Below are 21377 nucleotides of genomic sequence, written 5' to 3' on the forward strand. Positions count from 1 at the left end.
GTTGCTTTCATTGTTTTGAAAGCAGCATTTGATTCTATTCCAAGAGATCTTTTATGGAAAACCTTACACCAACAGGAAGTGCCAGAGGAGATTTAAATCAAATTATAAGGCTTCATGAGGGTAACTTTGCCAAGGTATGCTTGGGGACAGGGGGGGGGAGCTTACAGATGAGATTACGATCAGTAGGGGCGTGCGCCAGGGTTGTGTCCTGGCGCCTACTCTGTTTTTACTATACGTGAGTGATATGGTCCAGTATCTGGAATCATCCTCTCATGATTCACTTAATCTCGGAGGTACTCATATCTGTGCCTTAACATTCACAGATGATACAATCTTACTGTACCAAACACCAAGAGTGTTACAAAACTTACTCGATAGCCTAAACAATTATTGTAAACTAAAGGGCCTTGAGATAAACCCTAATAAAACCAAATACATGGCGATCAGACCACATAAGAGCTTCAAAAACAGAATAGCTTTGAATGGGGTGCCCTTGGAGTGTGTTTCCAACTTTGTATATTTAGGCATTACGCTCAACTCAAAGCTTTCATGGAAGCCACAGATAAACAAACTGAAGATAAATATAATGCAAAATTCCATCCCCATTGCAAAGAAACAATATACGACTGTGTCAAAGGCCATTACCCTCGCTCTGGAAGTATACAAATCTAAGCCCAAGCCACCGCCCTTTAAGGATCAGTTATAGGGAGGTGAAAACTTACAGCCTTTAATAGTTGGGGAAAATAAAATGTTGACAATGTTTACTTCCGTCCCCAAAAATACCCCAGTGATCACGTTAACATACGATATTGGTATAAAAAGGCTGGAACATTTAGCTGTATGGCGGTCATTGTCCTATTGGATCAGAATCTGGACTACTGTGGAATTAGAAACTTACAGGCAGACCTTGAGTGAGCTAATGGAACGGGATGTTCATGTCACTTTTCCTTGTTTGGCCCATATTCGAAAATGGCTCTTTGACTTAGGTCTGAGCATGTATTGGGTAAACCCGAGCCTACTGCCACCGGAATCAAAGAGAGAGATCAAGCGCATCTACTGGAATTGTATTTTGTACAAAGTCACTTTAAACTTCTAGTCAGGGAGACTTAATACACAATTTTTGTCTTTTAAAATGAACCCGAGCTTTGAGCCATTTTAAGATGAAATTGACCTCAACTAGCAAAGACACTCTATCGGAAATTTAGATATGAGATACTTCAGATAAAGGTCTTTACAGCTAAATGGGCAATGTCTCAATCTAAGGAAAGGGACCCTAAGTGTGCATTATGTCCATTAGGCACAAACAAAGACATCACACACATTTTATTATTTTGAACAGCATATGTAACTCCTAGAAGAAAAAGGATTAAGCTGCTATGTATAAGGTTGAACATGAGGAGTTACTTAGGGATGTTGAGAATACTAAAATCAGATAGGTCACAACTTATTGTATTTGGCGTTAGTAGATTCTTACTGGCTGCCAGTTATATAAGGAAAAAGAAAGGGCAAATATTTGTATGTAAATATATTATACTTATGTTGTACTGCTTGTCTTCTAATATATACTATGAATTATTGGCCCAGTTTATGTCCAGATAAAGGAAAAACAGTAAGAATGCCCTTTATTGCTAGTTAGTGAAGACTTTAATTATTTTTAGCATAATTTTAACTAACTTTAGAGTTAGTACGGACTAACTGAGTGGGTATTTGCACTTTCAATTTATAATATTTGCTGAACTACGCTCTTTAGTACAATGCCAAAATGGAAATCTTAAATTGTATAATCTTTTGCACTTTATTCCGTAGTGAAAATTGGTCCGAATGCTTGTACCTGATGGGATTTTTATTGCAATGTTTTTTAAAGATTTGTTTGAAATGCTTTAATTATTCTTTGAATCGAATAAAGAGACTTTGAATGGAATAATTTACAATGCTTTACAACAATAAAGTTATGTATGAATATAACACAAACCCTCGTTACATCATAATAAATTAATCATCCAAAATGCAATTTTATTCAGTAGCGGCTCCTGGAGGGAGTGCTGCGGGGCGGTGAGGCGGGATGGGGGAGGGGTAGGGTGGGGGGTAGTAAACTCCAGATTAAGGCCAAACGGAGTACATTAACTAAATAAATAAATAAAAATATTTACATTGCGCACGCTGCAACGCCAAATCGGCGATGCAGCGCGCAATGTAATTTGTTTTCCAGGAGCCCCTACTGATTTTACTTACCTTTCTTTCTGTGATCTACTGGCTAGCCGAAAGAGAAAAAACAGGAAGAGATGTCGGTATAATGACTGTTTATAGTAACCTAACAGGGAGCCATTGAATGGCATGGCGGAAGGATGGGGAACTCTTTTTCTTTGGTGATCATTTCTGGTGGGAGGAGCTGAAGGTCAGAATGTAATTAATGGCTGAGATGGGAAAGTCAGACGAGGGGGTGAAGAGTATTTCACTCAGTGTCTGAAATGTTTCTGGTCTACATTATTAGCTGCCCCTTATTCCTCTTTCCTGATGTTCCTAAACACGTTTGATGTTAACTTAATTTTTATGTTAATTCATGCGGAGATTTAAAAAAAATTGCTGACAGTTTCCAAAATTTTAAAGATCTGCTGAAAATCGAAAGTTGTCCAAAATCTGACTGCAGGCAACTTTGAAGAATGCTTTTTTTCTCAGAAAAACCTGCACCGCAAATGTGGACTCTTCCTAGTCCAAACTGCCTAAGGCACGCGCGGAGTCTTCAAATTACAACATGGTAACACAGAGAGAGTAGTTTAAATGCATGCAGCTTCTCTCGCTAGGAATATTTTACTGACACCTGGAAATCCAGACCCTCGGCACGACTTAACTTTTCTGCCACAATATATGTCTGTTTTCTTGCAAGAGATGTCTGTTTACTACATGTACTACGCCCTGGGCTACTGTGCGCCTCGGGTTTAGGCCCATTTGAGTGACTGAAACGAGAGCCGGCATCCCTGTCCATGTCCAAGTCACAGTCACTCTGGCATGGAAGCTGGTCGCTTGTGCAAGAATTGACAGCACAAATCCTCAAGGGAAGGATGCGACCGAGGCTCTCAGCGGCGAGGTGGGCATGCATGGATGACTGCAGAAAGAATGACGTGTCAGACAGACGTGCAACAGCAGACGGCGCTTTCTTTATATTCCGCCCAGCAGGTGTCACTACAAGGCAGCACGTGACGTGACACATATACAAGACTGTTAGTGAAGACCCATAACGTGAAAAACATCAGAGGCAGCAGAAAAAAGTGTGCACAAAATACTGGCGTTTATTTTACAACAGTTTTTTGCAGTATTATATATTTTAATTTTTGCATCTACTTTCACGGCATAGGTTTTCACCTGGTAAAGATCTATTTCCCTAATTGATCATTATTGAGATGTCTGTGTTTTTGAAAAACATCTGTTTTACGTTTTGAAACGTTTCAATGCCTTGTTCGTATTCTAAGCATATCAGCTATTGAATGTGGGAGATTGTAAGGTTCGCACGTAGGGGGGAACTGCACACACACAATGGAAACCGCAACCTGCTCCTCTCCCAACAACTGTGAATGCCAGGTTGTAAAGATGAAAAAAAAAACTTCATCACGATAAAAAGAAAATGAATTTTCATTTTAAGAGACATTCGCTATAAAGTGGCAGGCTATGCTGCCACCCAGCTATTCCGCAGGCATTCAAACACTTCACTGTAATGTCTGAAAAAATCAATAGCAATTTATTCTCTCTTTGGACCCCGAGCAACAAAAGTAAATAATACTGTCACCTCGAGTCTGCCTGCAGAACATGCTCACAAAACAGCCGTGCCACTATAATACAACTCGATACAGCTCTGTATCTATGCCGGCTTTGCTGATTGTATTGGCTTTCATATGGGACAAATACTCCTGCAAAGAACACAACGAGGTCAAGTCCGCGCAGAGCATACAGAAAATGCAGTAAAACCCAGATTCACCGCCCTGACGCTTTCGCAGTCTGAGATGTCCGGAGTGTCGGATCATAGAGCTCAACGCCAAGAGAACAGACAGCCAGGCGCGAGGGAGACTGTCCTCAGATGGGCCTAACATATGGATTCTGGTGCTTATTGCAGCAACATCTGCATGTCCTTATATTTACCATGCATTGTTCCCTCTTTAAATTCCTGCAGGTTTGACCTCCCGAAATGTAATGAGTGAGGAGTTCTTTATCACACCATGTAACTACTGGATGTGATAAATGCAAAAAATAGGCTATTTTTGGCATAATCACCCCATTTATTTGGACTCAAAAGGCTGTGTGTGTTTTTTAGGCCGAGCCTGCTCAGCACATGCGCTGCTCTGCAGGCATGCTGTATTCAGGTATGGACTCTGAGCTCCGCCCATTCTCCGTCAGTCTTTTCAATTGGATCCTGTTAATGTCCTTTCTGAATGGTTGCTTCTGATTCACTGATAGGTTTGTTAGTCCCTCCTTAGTAACGCCTTGTCTCCATTTGTAACCTTTCATAAGGACTGGGCCTTTTACTTGTGTGGTTACACCGTATGTTTATTTGCTCTGTGAGAACTATTTTCCTTCATAATTTTCTCCTAATCCAGACACGACGTGCTTTCCTGCAACGGCCGCGCACCTTTCTTTCTTTATTTTTCCATTGCGATACACTATGAATAGAGCGGTTGCGCTCCTTTCTTTATTTATTAAATGCCTTATTTTTTTTAAAGCGCCCCATGCGATGCTGTCACTTTAATATCAGCCAGGCACCTTTCTTTACACAAGCCGCATCTAAAGAAATGGGCTTGGGCAACATTAATGTGGAAGCACTGCATGGGGTGCTTTTACAAAAAAAAATATTTGTTTGTCAACTTGACAAACAAATGCATTTTGTTGTTAAAGCGTCCAATGCCATGCATTCACTTTAATGTTGGCCACGCCAATTACTTTAGATGCGGCTCGTCTAAGGAAAGGGGCGTGGCCGACATTAAAGTGAAAGCGCCACATAGGCGCTTTGACAAGCAAGCATTTGCAATGCAATACGTTTTCCATTTACGAGAGTTTCTTAAATCCGAGACCTATTGCATTGCAAATGCTTCTTACTCTGTGCAGTGGGACTCTGCAAACCAGGCCGCAGAGTATGTGCTCTGACCCCTCAAACATGTTGAAATTGGCTATGCTCCTGAATGAATATTCAACTTACCCATAAGTCACTAGTACAGTGTACAAAGGGTACCCAGGACCTGAAACTTAAATCTCACTCATGGACTGCAGCACATTTTGTGCTACCACTAACATGGCAATACAAAGGAAGTCTCCAGACCTGCACCTAAAGACTGGGTGTTCAGTTTTAAAAGCTTAAAGTTGTGTGTCGGTCGCACTCCTTCGTTTAACTTTCAATTACTGTGTGATCCTTTCACTATATTATCGGTGCTGTGGGATCTTTTCCCCAGATCAAGAGGGATGTGGCTTAAGACTGAATTCCGGTTCCTTCACCAGTGGAAGGTGTATCCCAGTATGCACTCTTATTACTTCAAACTGTAATAAATTAAACCACGAATGTCTGTAGATCAGTAAACTGTTTTATTTCACAGTTTTCAATTGATTTTGTTGCTTCCAAAATTATTCATAAATTTCATAATTCAGGTTTGTTAAGAACCTCTTCTTGTGAATAAATTCCAATATTGTAAACATGATTCCATGTAGTAAATGTGAATATTTGGGTTACAGGGATGAATTCATCCCTGTAACCCAAATATTCACATTTACTACATGGAATCATGTTTACAATATTGGAATTTATTCACAAGAAGAGGTTCTTAACAAACCTGAATTATGAAATTTATGAATAATTTTGGAAGCAACAAAATCAATTGAAAACTGTGAAATAAAACAGTTTACTGATCTACAGACATTCGTGGTTTAATTTATTACAGTTTGAAGTAATAAGAGTGCATACTGGGATACACCTTCCACTGGTGAAGGAACCGGAATTCAGTTTTAAAAGCTGTCAGTTTGACCTGACAAAATAACCCTTTTGCCAGGCCTAAGCCTTCCTTTTTAATACTTATAAGTCACCCCTAAGGAAGGCCCTAAATATCCCTAGGGCAGAACGTACGGTATTTATAAAGTAGGACATGTATATTTTATGTTTTGCATTGCCTGGCAGTGAAAAACCGCCAAAATCTTTTTTCTTAGTGGCAAAGATGTCTCTCCCAAAGAGAAGCACTGTGTTACATTATAACAGCCTATAATGACTAACTTCAGTATGAGTAGCTAAAACAATTATTCAAGGGCTCATTTTAATCATGATTTAAAATCCAAATTAATGGTCAAGTCAGATTTTATTTAACTTTTTGAAAGCAACACTTTTAGAATGTTGTCATTTTGCTGCTTGAGTCAAGCGTTTTTTTCTGCCAGGGTTAGCTGATTAGGTGTAAAGTGGATCCTAGAACTGAAACAAAGGGAGAGGGGATGACCTTCCTCTGACAGGATGGCCATCTGGGCTGTGCCAAGGAACGTAATTAACTTCAAAAGATGCCTACTCTCTCACAGGCAGATGTAGTTCACACTTGAACCTGGCTCCTGTATTGTCCTGCTAGCCAGCCAGGTACTAACCCCAATGGGAGAGGAGCTGTCCCCAGAACCGGTTTTCAGGGACTACAGAGGAGGATTTGCTTATTTCCCTGTCCCCATCTCTAGGGTGGGCGCATGAGTACTGCACAATGGCAGAAAGGCTGTGCCATCTTATTTTTAGGTAGAAAGGGGGCACTGTGGGATAGTGTACAGTAAAACACACAGGAAGTGCTGCAAAAAGTAAGTGGGACACCTTCTGGCAACTAATTTCATTGGTTAGGAAGTGGCCAGGAGTTTCCCCCACCCAAGAGCTGGCACTTTGCACAACTGTGACATCCCCAGTACTCTCCTCAGAATGCTGCTGGACCAGTGGAAGATAAAAGAAGGACTGCACCTGTTGTTGAGACCTATGAGGAGAACGCTAAAGGCTGGATCTTTTACCACTTGTACCTAGGACCAAGGAAAGGACTTCAAGGGTTAGTTGACTGGTCTCCTGTTAAGCTACAGGGACACAAATGCTGCAAGAAGCCCAATTTCCTGAAGAGCCCGTTGACCAAGTCAAACTAGATCTGCCCTGGACCCTACTGGTGTCTTTTGTTGGAGTGAGTCCTGACCCCCAAGTGCTGTTCCTGAGGTCCTGGAACCCTTGGTGATAGAGTGTTCTTCTCCTGCCCAAGCTGAAATGGCTGGGACTTAGAAACTTTGCTCCAAGTTTTCTTCTGATGAGCCAGCGGCAACCTGCAAACACAGTTCAGTTGAAGCTGTCGTCGTTTAATTGCCAGTCGGCCCCAACATGTTGGTTTGTCCCACTGAAGGAGGTCTGACTTCCAGAAAAGTTTCTAAGTCAGAACATGGAAGGCTTCCATCAACAGGACATTGAGCCGAAGCAGATCGACGTCAAGACCTTCCTGAGCATCACCCACTTGGAGCTTTCCCACCTTTATCTACAAGCACACCGGAAGTCGATTTTTAGCAACCTGCCGTTGTCAAGCCCCGACTTGGATTTAGCTTGCAGCTTAGCACGCCGACAACTCCTTCTGAAGGTAACTCCTTGACCAAGACCTACCAGTGCCTTGTATCCTATCCATGCACCATTTCAGTTGGCCATAAACATCAACCTTCTACACTCAAAGCACAGATCCCATCTGAGGAAGGGGACATTCCAGAGGATGAAAAACTACCTGTCCAAAAATGGATTATTTGTTGCACCATACAGGGCTGGAGGTGAAGTGGGCTCTGCCAGCACAGGCCTCTCTGAATTGGCCATCCCCCTGTTGAGCTCAGTGGAATCAGTGACAAGTAATCAAAAAGAAAGCTGCAGGCCAAACTGGCAGCCAAAGCACTGGAGGTAAAGAAACTGATAGCAGGGGAGAAGAAATTGGGGTTGATGCCCAGTGAAGATGGGTTTGATGCCCACTGAAAATAGTGGAAGTAATGTTGAGGTGTCTACGGGAGAACCATACTCCCTTCGCTTGCCCAAGGGTATTGTGCCTAGCTTTGTAGTAGGGGACGGCACTGACAAAGGGTTTGTTTCCTACAAAAGGTCATTGAGAATACACAGGGCGGGTCAACAGTGCTGGGGAGCCTTACTTTGGGAGTTATGATCAGCACAGGGGAGGGATGCACTCTTGACTTTAGGAGAGTGGGTTGCTGACTCCTATAATCACATGAAGGATGCTCTTGTACAGAAATTTGGTCTCACATCAGAAGAGTACCAGAAGTAGTTCTGGGACACACAAAGAAACACAATAATTTTGGATTGACTTTGTAGATGCCTAACTCAAGGCACTAGACTGCTGGGTGAATACAGTCACTACCTATGATGGGTTTTAAAAACTGACAATGAAGGAGCACATATCGAGTAATTTTCATTCAGAATTACACCAGCATGTAGTAGATCCGAGTTGTCTGCGACACAACAGCTTAGTAAGGCATCAGATGTCTGAGTGCGTTCTATGGTGTCTAATAAGTCCCAGGGGGGTGATACCAAGAAAGTGGGTTCAGCCGCCCCTCAGGAGAAAGAGGAGAGCAGAGCAACAAGGATAAAAAGAAATTGTTTTCATAAGGACTCAAAACGTCTACTCAAGACAGAGAGGGAGTATTGTACCTTTTCCAAACCTAAGTGGGTAGGTACAAGCGGAAGAAACCTTTTGATCCTGTGAACGTTAGAGTGTGTCTGGACAGTCACAAGCCAGGACATAAAAAGGGGGACTCAGTCTGTTCCAACAAGTCCCTTCACTGGTGGGCAATCCCAAGGGGTTGCAACTGTAGAAGTTAGGTTATGGGAGTGTGGGAGTTTATGGGCACCCTGTCAGAGGTCCCTTAAGTCTGGTCCAAGAAGGGTGGGAGAAACCTCTCAAGGAATCCAAACAGTATACTGTGGACTGTGTGCTGGGCATCTGTTCCTGCATGACTTAGTACTTGAAGGGGGCTAATAAAATACAGAAGGTCAGCCAGTAGCTTATTAAGCAGTGTTATGACCATATACCAACCACGGCAAAAAGTGTGGGTTTGAAGTCTGTGCTCCCAGGGGCTTTTAGGACAAATGGACTGGGCTCTACATGGTACTGGAGAAGATGGGTAAGGTCACACAACCGGTGGACTTTGGTACCCCCAGACACCCCCACAGGGTGATCTATGTCAAACATCTGAACCCCCACTTTGACAGGGTTGACATGAACCTAGGAAGAAATTTGACATTATTACTTGTGGTGGATTGCTAACTAGAAAAAGGCGTTAACATTTTAAATTATAACCCTATAGCCCCCAATCTATGCTTAAGTAGGGACAAATGTCTTTCAGGAGTACATTCCCCATCCTTTAGTACCTTCATGTACTCCTGGAATAAATCAACCCATTACTCCATTACCGGCTCTGCAAGGTAAAATGGGGATGGTTGAATCCTAGCCATAATTGACACCGTGTATCAGTTCCCCCTTTAAATTTTACTCAAATATGTGAAACTCAAATGTAAAAATGGGTGCAACAATCACTCGTAATTCAGCACACAAAAATGCTCCCAAGAATTTAGGTGTGCCGATCACCGCTTAAATGTCACTCAAATATGTGAAAAGAAAAATGGGTGTGCCAATCACTAATAATTCAGCACACATAGATGCCCCATCAGATGTTTAACTAGGCAGTGCAATTTGGTGTGCCATTCACAGTGGCTGCAATTACCGGCCCATCACACAATGTACTGCAGTAACTGTCACCAGAACCAAGGAGGTGTACTCATGATCACCACTCAGAATACAGGGCCTCATGTGGAAACAGAAAGCACAGTACCTTGATGTCGTCATAGCAAAGAAGGCTGGCAAAATCTCACACCCTGCACACAATGCAGGCAGTCAGGAAGATCAGGATCCAGAGAGCATACCATGCTCACTTACTGCTCCGATGGCTGCAATAGAATGATGACCTCAGAACTAGAGCTCGTTGTGTTCACAAGGATCTGCACATGCACGGCACACTAACTTCTACCCGATGAAATTACAGTGGAATGGTGACCTCAGCACTACAGCGCATCGCGTCCACACAACTCCGCTCTGCACATGCGAAGCACACTAACTTCTCCCTAAATGGCCTACGCCAGGCTCTAGTGATGCGGCAGCTCAGCACTGCACATGTGCACAATAACCCCATTTAACAATTCTGCTTCAGATTTGAATGTAAACCCACAGTCGCAGGAACCAGAATCAATGGAAGTGCCTCACTTCAGCCCCACTCTTCAGAGATCTTCTCCACTCCTGTAATAAGCTCCACACATCAGCCACAAGTGTCCTGAACACTGACATCAATCCCGCCCTTCTCATTGCCATTGTTAAAGAAGGACTCAACCACAGGAGGCAAGAATATCCTTCCAAAGGTTTATTCATTGAAATCAAAGTTCCCTATACATGGAGAGCGATGCCAGCCAGCACTGACCCAACTGCTGTTTCTGGCAAACTGCTGATCCCAACGTTCCCTTCCCTATACACAAACGCATCCCTAACCAAACTTCTACCTCCAACATTCCATGCCCCCATGTCTCACAGGGACTTCATCGCCAACCAGGAGTGCCCCAGGTGGCCCCTTTGCAGAGTGGTTGAGAAAAGGGGCAGGACCTCTGACAAGGTGTCATCAATCCGACTTGTTGCAACAAAAGGGGTTCTTGGCCCCCAACAACCTTCGGCAGCCAAGGAGAGTTCAAGCCCCAACCTTTAGTACGTCATGAGGTGCATTTGCAGAGTGATTGAGAAAGGGGCGGGGCCTCCTATGAGGTCTCAGCAATTCTGCTGTGGGGGACTTACTTGTGGCAACAATATGGGTTCTTGGCCCCCACAAACCTCAGCAGCCAGGGGTACTTCATCCTCCAACCAGTAGTGTGCCAGGAGGCCCCTTTGCAGAGTGGCTGAGAAAGGGGGCGGGGCCTCCGATGCGGTCTAAGCAATCCTGTTGTGGGGGACCTACTTGTGGCAACAATAGGTTTTTTTTGCCCCCAACAACCCTCAGCAACCAAGGTGAATTCATGCCCCGACCAGTAGTGCACCAGAAGGTGTGTTTGTAGAGTGTTTGAGAAAGGGGGTGGGCCTCTGACAAGGTCTCAGCAATTCCACTGTGGGGTCTAACTAGTGGAAATATTAGGGGTTCTTGGCCCTCAATGACCCTCAGCAGCCAAGGGGGCTTCATTAGGGGTGGCCCAGCAATAATCCACCTGCTCAAGGAACTCTACAAAATTTGGCTGGGTTTTTGGTAACTCTGCAGAATTCCACAGAGTGAAACTCAACTAGCTCCTCCCATGTCTACAGAAAATAAGCAGAAAATGAGCATAACCCACTAAGGCACTCATGCAGCCACTCACAGAGCAATTCAGACACTTTCACAGACACTCAAAGACCCATTCACTCCTGCACACACTTTATGATAAACTCACTCAGTTACGTACACCCACTCACAGACACAGTCAGACACTCTAATTAGTTAGATGAGAGGCAATATATGAATACAAGCAATTTGTTCCACAAGAACATATCAATAAAAGGCATTTGCAGGTCAGTGTTTCCAGGTCTTTTTATTCTCAGATGTGCTTCATATGAGAGAACCAGCCAACGCGTTTCGCCCAAACATGAGCTTCTTCTGGGCAATAGCGTGGGGGAATATGATGTATCCTCAGACGCTGGATCAGAAAAAGATTGATAAGGGACCTAGAGCACAAAGGTGAAGCTCTTGGTAGAACGTAGTCCAATATATGCATGTGATGCCGTGTACTATTAGCGGTATTAACCGTGTATATACGGTGAGCCGTGTCCGGGAAGCTTCTTGTGACCAGCATCTTCTTGCTGCGTTCTACCAAGAGCTTCACCTTTGTGCTCTAGGACAAAGGTAGGGGCCTAGACACATTTCAGGAAGAAAGAGATTGGGCTGAAAAGGGAATCAAAAAGAGTGAGGCAGAGGGCCACTGATCACCCGTTTAAAGCTTATATGACTGTGACAGACATCCAGGTGTGTTTCCTGGTAACTAATATGAATCTTGTTGTGGGATTAATCAGATTTGGAGTCCTGTATTGCTGTGTTGCCCTGCTGTCTGCTGTACCCCTGCCTGGGTGAGAAGGACTGAACATGCATCCCTTGAACCCAGAGTTACTCCAAGGGCTAGTTGGCTGGCCTTCTGATCTGAAGTCTCAGTGTCATAAAAGACTTTCAACCACCCTGCATCTGCACCAGGGCTCTGGCATCTGTCAGTCTGTCCTGCCAAGTGGTGCCTCCCCAGTCCTGGACCATTGGAAGTGGGCCTATGGTGTTTGCTCCAGCAGAAGCCACTCATCTTCTGTCGAACTGACACATCGCTGCTGCTGCACAGATCAGAACTGGCGTATCACCTCTGTTGCATGGATCGGAACCAGCGCATTGCCTCGGTTGCGTGGATCACCACCCATGCATCGCTGCCATTGCGTGGTCCTTAGTGTTGCTGCATGAGTACAACTGCGTAGTACATCACACAATGTACATTTGTGTAGCAATGCATCAGAAAAGGTAGCGCTATGTCGAGAACATGCCTGTCACACCCAGGAAATGATTTAATGGGTGTGTCTTCATAACAATCAATCAATCAGGGTTTGTAAAGCACGGCTATTCACCCATGAAGGTATCCAGACCCTGGGGGAGTCGGACTACAAAAAAGAGGCAGATATCCTAGCTAACAATCTAAAAGAGAGAGGGTATCCGACCAACACTATTACAAAAGCTATGAAACGTGCTAGGAATAACCCCAGAGAGGTATTACTAGAGACCAGGACCAGGGAACAAACTGACATCCTGACCTGTGTTACCTCGTTCACCCCCTCCTCCAATACAATGAAAAAAGTAATCAAGAAACATTGGGGCATCCTGGCTGCCGGTAAACTGTCTTTTCCTCAACCCAGATTCGCCTTTAAAAGGACTCAAAATCTGAAAGATATCTTGATTCATACCAGACCGGCCAAAAAAGAAACACAGAACCCACAGGGCACTCTATGGGGGCTCCCACCTGTCATTGGACACTTTCCCTGTGGTAATTGCACGTCATGTAAACAGACGATGACTACCAAGGAAGTGATTCTGTCTGACACTCTAACTTGGTCACTGACACGCCACACTAATTGCAATTCCACCAATTGTATTTATCTATTACAGTGCCCTTGTACTTTGAACTACATAGGGATGACGACACGGCCCATCAAAACACGCATCACGGAGCATAAAAGCAACATAAGATGCTTGAAAGAGACCACAAAACTGTACTGTCATTTTAAGAGTCTTCACCATACACCAGACTCCCTGAGATGGGTGGTATTGGAGTCACATCCAAGAATTACAACACAAGCCCTGTTTAGATTAGAACAAAGATGGGTGCACAGACTGGCATCTGACACGAGAGGTTTGAATGACGATATACCGTGGGGTACTTTAACACACTGATATCCGGATACCCGCCCGATTATTTTCATCAAACCTTACCACACGGGGGACTAGGGACGGACTTAGTTTCTTACTGATACGACAGCGATCCCCAAATATCTCACACCATCTTCTGGGCATCACTGACACGTGACTGACACAACAGTAATCCCGTGAGTAGCCTGGTTCAATCCGCATTACCTGATCGCTTTACCTGATCCTGGGTACTATACACACAACTAAGTTTCATACTCTCCCATGCAGACACTGACCTGATTATCCTAAATACTCAGGACCAGGGCATAATGGAGAGCATTAGCCTTCCCGGGGAGCCTTTCCTGGTCTCTGAGACATACCAATCACGACCTGATGCTGCAACAGCACCCCATTCCAAGATGGCGCCCGTAGTCTCTCTACGTGGGCGGGGTTTCCGTAACTAGTCGTCAGACTGTAAACACCCAATGAGAACTTGCCTACACTTGACCGTACTAGCTCTTATTGGAGCATTGGAAAGTGAACCACACTTCCCGGTTTCGGCGGAGCGGGGTAGGTTTGCAGACCACCCTTGGGCAACAGAACTGTAAGTAATCACCTCCCGATTAAGATCACTTAAATCGAACGGTCTGGGATTCCCTAGACGCCGGTGGACGGCTGACCGCTGCTGTTGTGGCTGACCGACCCCCACGCTGTCTTGTGCCGGTGCTCTCTTGGGCGGTACTCCTGGCTTGGGGTTGGCTCGCTCCTCGAGCGGTGGTTCCCGGTGACCGGGGTACCGGGGGACCTTGCTTACCAGTTCCTCTGATAACACCTAGCACAAGCAGGTGTTTTATTTGTATACACCTACCTGGTTGAGTCTCTTTTTAATACTATCTACAGTAGGCTATCACGCCATCCCAAGAGGCTCGCCACGTACCGATTGGAGCGGCACCTTTTATAACTTTAGGTGAGCATTGTCAGACCTCGTGACGTACAAATTCAGATTGGATTGGATTTTGTATCACTTGACACGTTTCTTCACACTGCATCCACTTATGCATGATCACTTCTGTCAAACGCAATTGCTACGTGTATTGGACATGCATTTGAGGAGTCTTTGACTCCAGACTACGATGTGTATACATTACAAAGTGTATTTTTAATGTTCTGTGTTGGCCTGTTTTGCTTCCTCTCTCCTTCTCCTTTAGGCCATTCCAATGTGGAAGTGTTAAGTTTTCCAGACACTTCCCTAGGGTAGTTTTATCCAGGCACTACCACAATAATTTAATATCCTCTGTTACACCCTCACAATTTGTAGATAGATCACCTTTCACTGGTCCTGATGAATTGCCGCTGGATCCCCCTGACCATGAGGCAAGAAACATGTTGACCATCTGAGTAGAGCGCAGTTAGTCCTTGACCCATTGTGTCCAGACTACCGCCACTCATCTTGTTTTTAATAGGGTGGTTTACTGACCTAATAAAATTCATTATTCAGACTAACCAACCCTGTTTTAGAATACACTCACCAACGTCTACACGTACCTGGCCCTCACTTGCACTCAACCTTCGGCAAGGAACAAAAGATCTCCGCTAAAGAGCCCCATCTTTGGGTGCCCGTTGGGAATTGCAGCGCCGACCCGACGAGGAGCAAAACCCAGATGATGAAGCATGACACCTAGCTTGCTGGGTGTGTGAGGGTTTTAGGTCCACCAGTGTGGGTTCCCCCACCCATCACATGCTATTAGCTCCCAGGCTGTCTAGACATTATCGCTCACTTTGTCTCAACCTCAGGGGTAAGTGTACACTTCACACTAATTCCCCTGACTAGGAGGAACGGTATACCCTTCTCTCATAAGGAGGGGTGGAAGGACCATCTGAGCACCTGGGGTTCAGTCAAAGAGCCAGGTCTTGAGATCCTTCCGGAACTGGGTCAGCGATGAGGATTATCTGAGGTGGAGAGGCAGGGTGTTCCAGGTAATGGTGGCGAGGTAGGAGAAGTATCTTCCTCCGGTTCTAGTGCTGTGGATCCGAGGGATGCTGGCCAGGGCCAGCTGGGTGGAGTGGAGGTGACTGGTGGGTATGCGAAATTTGAGGCAGTGGTTAAAGTATGCTGGTCTTCCATCGTGTTGGGCTTTGTAGCATGTGTGGAGGAGTTTGAAAGTGATTCTTTTGTTAACTTTGAGCCAGGGGAGTTCTCTGAGGTGTTCCGTGATATGGATGCGGTGGGGGATGTCAAGGACCAGTATGGCTGCGGTATTTTGAATGTTCTGTACTTTCCTGAGGAGTTTCTGGGTAACGCCGTCGTGAGTGCGCTGCCGTAGTCGAGTGTGCTGCTTATGAGTGTGTGGGTGACCATTTTTCTGGATTCGGTGGGGGTCCACCTGAATGCCTTTCAGAGCAGGAGAAGCGTGTGGAAGCAAGATGAGGAGATGACTTTGATCTAATGGTTCTTTTGTGAGAGAGGAATCCAGTATGATGCCAAGGTTTTGTGTGTGGTCCCTGGGGGTGGGCGGTGCTCCCAAAGCATAGGGCCACCAGGAGTCGTCCCATGCTAAGGGGGTGGGTCCCAGGATGAGGACCTCGGTCTTGTCCAAGTTGAGTCTGAGGTAACTGTTTTTCATCCAGGTGGCAACAGCCTTCATCCCACTGTGGAAGTTGTTTATGGCGGTTGTCGGTCGTTGGCGAGGGAGACGATCAGTTGGGTGTCGTTGGCTTAGGAGACGATGTTGAGTCTGCAGCTCCTGACAATGTCCACGAGAGGGGCCCTGGAGATGTTGAAGAGGGTGGGGCTCAAGGAGGAGCCCTGGGGTACTTTGCAGCTGATCTCCATGTGTTCGGAGAGGAACTGTGTGTTGCTGCTCCTGAGGCGGAAGCCGGGAGCGAAGCTCTGGGACAATTTTAATACTTTTTGTGTCACCCATTAACTTGTTGTTTTTAAAAAAAGCTCACTCACTTGCCACATACTGGGGTTGAAAGCAGCTGATTTCGAGCAGCTGGTAGACCGCCAGGGACCGTTGTTTGGCGCCAGCACCAGCGCGCTGATACCGAGGCCACGCCCACTTGCAGGCCACGCCCCCCGCATACTCCCTTCTTAAGACGCCACCTGAAGGCGCCAGGTAACTGTGTGTTGCTGCTCCTGAGGCGGAAGCCGGGAGCGAAGCTCTGGGACAATTTTAATACTTTTTGTGTCACCCATTAACTTGTTGTTTTTAAAAAAAAGCTTACTCACTTGCCACATACTGGGGTTGAAAGCAGCTGATTTCGAGCGGCTGGTAGACCGCCAGGGACCGTTGTTTGGCGCCAGCACCAGCGCGCTGATACCGAGGGCACGCCCCCCGCATACTCCCTTCTTAAGACGCCACCTGAAGGCGCCAGGTAACTGTGTGTTGCTGCTCCTGAGGCGGAAGCCGGGAGCGAAGCTCTGGGACAATTTTAATACTTTTTGTGTCACCCATTAACTTGTTGTTTTTAAAAAAAAGCTCACTCACTTGCCACATACTGGGGTTGAAAGCAGCTGATTTCGAGCGGCTGGTAGACCGCCAGGGACCGTTGTTTGGCGCCAGCACCAGCGCGCTGATACCGAGGCCACGCCCACTTGCAGGCCACACCCCTCCCCCCCCCCCGGAAGCAGTATAAATTATGTGCATGACCAGGACGCGCAGCGGACGAGCGCAGCGGGCGCGACGAATGCGCGCCGAAGGCGCGCTTAAGGCAAGCCCGTCTGCGCCCGTCCGCGCACGTATGGGCCTAGGGCCATACCCCCTGCCTGACGGACCCACCAAGAGGGTGAGCTACTCTGGTCGAGACCTTTTGTCCCTTAGACCCACCAAAAGCCCCCAATGTAACTATCTTCATGACTCAGGTGGAAGCTTCACGAGCTGTGTCATCTGCTCCCCGGCCAAATTACACCTGGCGCAAGGGCCTCGGACTCACTCCGGCCTGAAGCTAGCAGTACTAAACTGCAGGTCGCTCCCCATGCATGCCCTGCTCATCAATCATCTCCTTGAGGACCATGAACTGGACATTCTGTTCTTAACAGAAACTTGGCTGACACCGCACTCTGACTCAGATGTAGTTATAGCCTTACCCCCGGGATTCCTCATCCAATCCCAACCTCGGCCCCGTGGCAGAGGAGGTGGCCTGGCTATTCTGCACCGGGAACATCTATCATGCAGAATCAGCGATGCCTACATCAAGGACTCAGAGAGCTGCCATTTTTACATCTGTGTTTCCCCAGTTACCTCACTAACAAGCATCCTGGTTTATCGCCCCCCGGGCCATTTTGGCCCATTCGCTAGTGCCCTCCTAGACTCCATATCAGCCCTAGCCCCATCTGCCTCAAACTTTACTGTGCTAGGGGACCTCAATATACATTTTGATGACCCCCTAGACACAGGGGCTGCCGACCTGATGCAAGATCTAGCAGCTTATGGTCTCCAACTAGCTAACACCGGTGCCACCCATATTAAGGGCCACCTACTAGATCCAGTCTTCTCCAATATTCAGACCCTTTCGGCCAAAAGTGTATGCCCTCTTCCTTGGACAGACTACTTCCTGGTTCCGCTCGTTTTATCAGGAGAACTTAGGAAGCCTCTTAAACCTACCACTTACACCCGAGACAGGGCTTGGTCCAGACTCCCTATCAAGGACTGGGCCAATGCTCTTGAATTATCTACCCCCTACCCCTCCAGGAACCCGATCATAGCCGATATTAACTTCAGAAAATGGATCTCGGACTCTCTTGACTCCATCATTCCTATGAAAAACCGGGAAGACAAAAGCGGAAAGTTAGGGTCAGCCTCTTGGTACAATACAGAACTGAGAGTTCTCCGCAAATCCTGCAAAAAAGCCGAGCGACTATGGAGGAAGGACTGGCGTCACTCCGATAAAGAGGCTTATCGGAAGACTGTTAGAACCTACAAAGCAGCTTTGAAAACTGCTAAAGCCTTACACTTTGACGAAAGAATAAAGAATGCCTCCAATTCCGCCAGAGAATCCCACCTCATAGTCAAAGAACTCCTTAAGATCCCTCAGCCCCCCTCAACGTCCAACACCTCCCCGGACAGGAGCAAAAAACTCGCCACATTCTTCGACTCTAAAATTACCACTATCCTCGACTCACTTCCGCAGTCGAGTCAGCCAACATGTCGGGAACCTGTCCCGTCTACTATCGGCCCCGAAAATACCCCTGGCCCGTCTCTGAAGGCTTTTAGAGTAGTCACGCTGGATGACGTCGAAACGACTCTGGCCAAAATGAAAAGTGGCTCTCCCCTCGATCCCGCTCCTATAAGATTCCTCAAACAAGTTGCCCCGGTAATTGCTCCTCTTATCACAGATCTGATCAATACCTCACTGGCCCAAGGTACAGTTCCCCCTAGCTGGAAGGGAGCGGTAGTTAAAGCCCTGTTAAAGAAACCCCAACTAGATCCATCAAACCTAGCGAATTATAGACCAATCTCGCTGCTTCCCGGCATTAGCAAAATTGCAGAGAAACTGGTCAATGCGCAGCTATCCCAGTTCCTAGAATCTAACCATCTGCTCCGCCAGTCCCAAACGGGGTTCCGCCCAGGCCAGGGCACGGACACCGCCCTCCTCGCTGTCATAGAGGAAGCAAGGTGCATTTTGGATTCGGGAGGATCAGTGGCAGTGATCCTCCTGGACCTCAGTGCTGCCTTTGACACGGTGGATCACCGTGTCTTGCTCCATCGGCTGGCTGAGGCGGGACTCGGGGGCACAGCGCTGGCCTGGCTGGAGTCTTTCCTTTCGGGCCGCTCCTTTCAGGTCTGGGATGGCTGTTCACGATCTGACCCTCTTCCTCTGGTAAACGGGGTTCCTCAGGGCTCCTCCTTGAGCCCTACCCTTTTTAATGCCTATATGGCTCCATTGGAAGAGGTAGTTGCCCCTTTTGATTTTAAGATCGTTAGCTACGCAGACGACACGCAACTGGTCGTCTCTTTATCTCACCTAGACCAACATCCAGACAGCCTTCTGCACTGCCTCCAGAAGATCCATCACTGGATGTGCGAATCCTCGCTCAAGCTAAATGGGTCCAAGACAGAGGTCATGCTGATGGGAAAAAAATGGACATCCATTCCACCATCTGTCTGGCCCGACTCCCTGGGCGAGGTTCCCACCCCAAAGAAGGAACTCAAGAGCCTAGGGGTCTGGCTTGAACCAGACCTCACCTTGAAAACACAGGCCACTAAAACCGCCGGCACCTGTTTTGGACTTATGCGGTCGGTCCACAAGATTCTCCCCCTCCTTCCCCCCCTTTCCAGGAAGCTACTGATCCAAGGACTGGTGTTGGCCCGCCTGGATTATAGTAACGCTCTCTACCTGGGAGCCCCGGAATCCACCCTGGGAAAGTTGCAACGAACTCAAAACGCGGCCGCTCGACTGCTGCTTGGTCTCCCCTCTAGGTCTTCTGCAAAACCTGCCCTTAAAACACTCCACTGGCTACCAGTGCGGGAGAGAATAGAGTTCAAGGCTATGTGTATCGCCCATAAGCTCATGAACGGACAAGGCCCAGCCATTCTTAAAGAAATGGTCACCCCGTATAAAGCTTTGAGATCCCTAAGGTCGGACAACGAACATCTGGCGAACGTCCCTAAGTTTAGGAGATCACGTACCGGAGGCCGTCGCTTCTCTGTTAAAGCTGCCACTCGGTGGAACCAGCTCCCCCGCAGATTGCGAATGGAATCCTCCTATTTGGCCTTCCGCAAACAACTTAAAACGCTGCTATTCCCCAATTAGTGAGTCCAACTCCACCCTCCCCCTTCTGAGCCATCCTACAGTTCACAGCGCGGGGATGCCTTCGGGTCACCAGGCGCTCTACAAATCCTTAATAATAATAATAATAATAATAACAGAAGTAGTCTGACTCACTGTGTTTGACTGATGAGGAAGAAGTGGATCCAGTCCAGGGCACTGTCGTGGATGCCAGAATCGTGGAGTTTCGTGATTAGGGTGCAGTGGGAGACAGTGTCGAAGGCAGCCAAGGGGTACAGTAGGGTTAGGGCTACAGCTTTGCCCATTTGAGGAGGGATCGGATGTCATCAGTGAGAAGTTAGGTCTCAGTGCTGTGGTTGCTTCTGAAACCAGATTGGGTAATGTCCATGACGTGGTTTGATTCGATGAACTCGGAGATCTGGGTGTTGACGGCCTTCTCAATGGCCTTGGCTCAGAAGGGGAGCAGGGAGATGCATCTGAAGTTCTTGAGATCTGTTGGATCGGCAGAGGGTTGATCTCAGTGTGTTTCCAACTGTCGGGGAAGGTGGCAGTCTCGATGGCGCAGTTGATGGTGTGGCAGAGTACATGGGTGATGGTGGTGGGTGCTCTATGGAAGATGTGGTATGGGCATGGGTTCAAGGGGGCTCCGGAGTGGATGCTCTTCATGGTCTTGAGAGTGTCATCTGTGGTGAGTGGGGTCCAGTTGAGCAGGATCTGTTGGGGTGTGTCATAGTTGGGGGCGGTGGTGTCTGGCTTGGAGGGAGGGTCTTGGGTGTCGAAGATGTCATAGATCTGCCTGATCTTGTGGTGGAAGAAGGTGCTGAGTTTGTCTCAGAGGTCTTGGGAGGGTGGGACATCGTGGTCTCGCTGTTGGGCCTGGCAAACTCCTTGACAATGGCAAAGAGATCTTTACTTTTGTGGGCATTGGCGTTTATTCTGTCCTGGACGGCCATTTTCTTAGTGGTTTTGATGAGGAGCTGGTGTGCGGTGATTGCGGCTTTGAAGGTTGTGTTTTTCCTCCATTTCTTCTCTAGTCATCTGTATGTGTGACTGGACTTGTGGAGGGAGGAATTGAACCAACTGGATTTCTTGGAGTGTTGCTTGCCGGGTGCCTTCTTGAAGGAAGCGAGGGTTTTGGAGGAGGTAGAGATCCATCAGTAGAGATTGCGTGCTGCAGTATTGGTGTCGGCAGCTGT

This window comes from Triturus cristatus, chromosome 6 (assembly GCF_964204655.1).
Source record: "Triturus cristatus chromosome 6, aTriCri1.1, whole genome shotgun sequence".
NCBI classification, from domain to species: domain Eukaryota; kingdom Metazoa; phylum Chordata; class Amphibia; order Caudata; family Salamandridae; genus Triturus; species Triturus cristatus.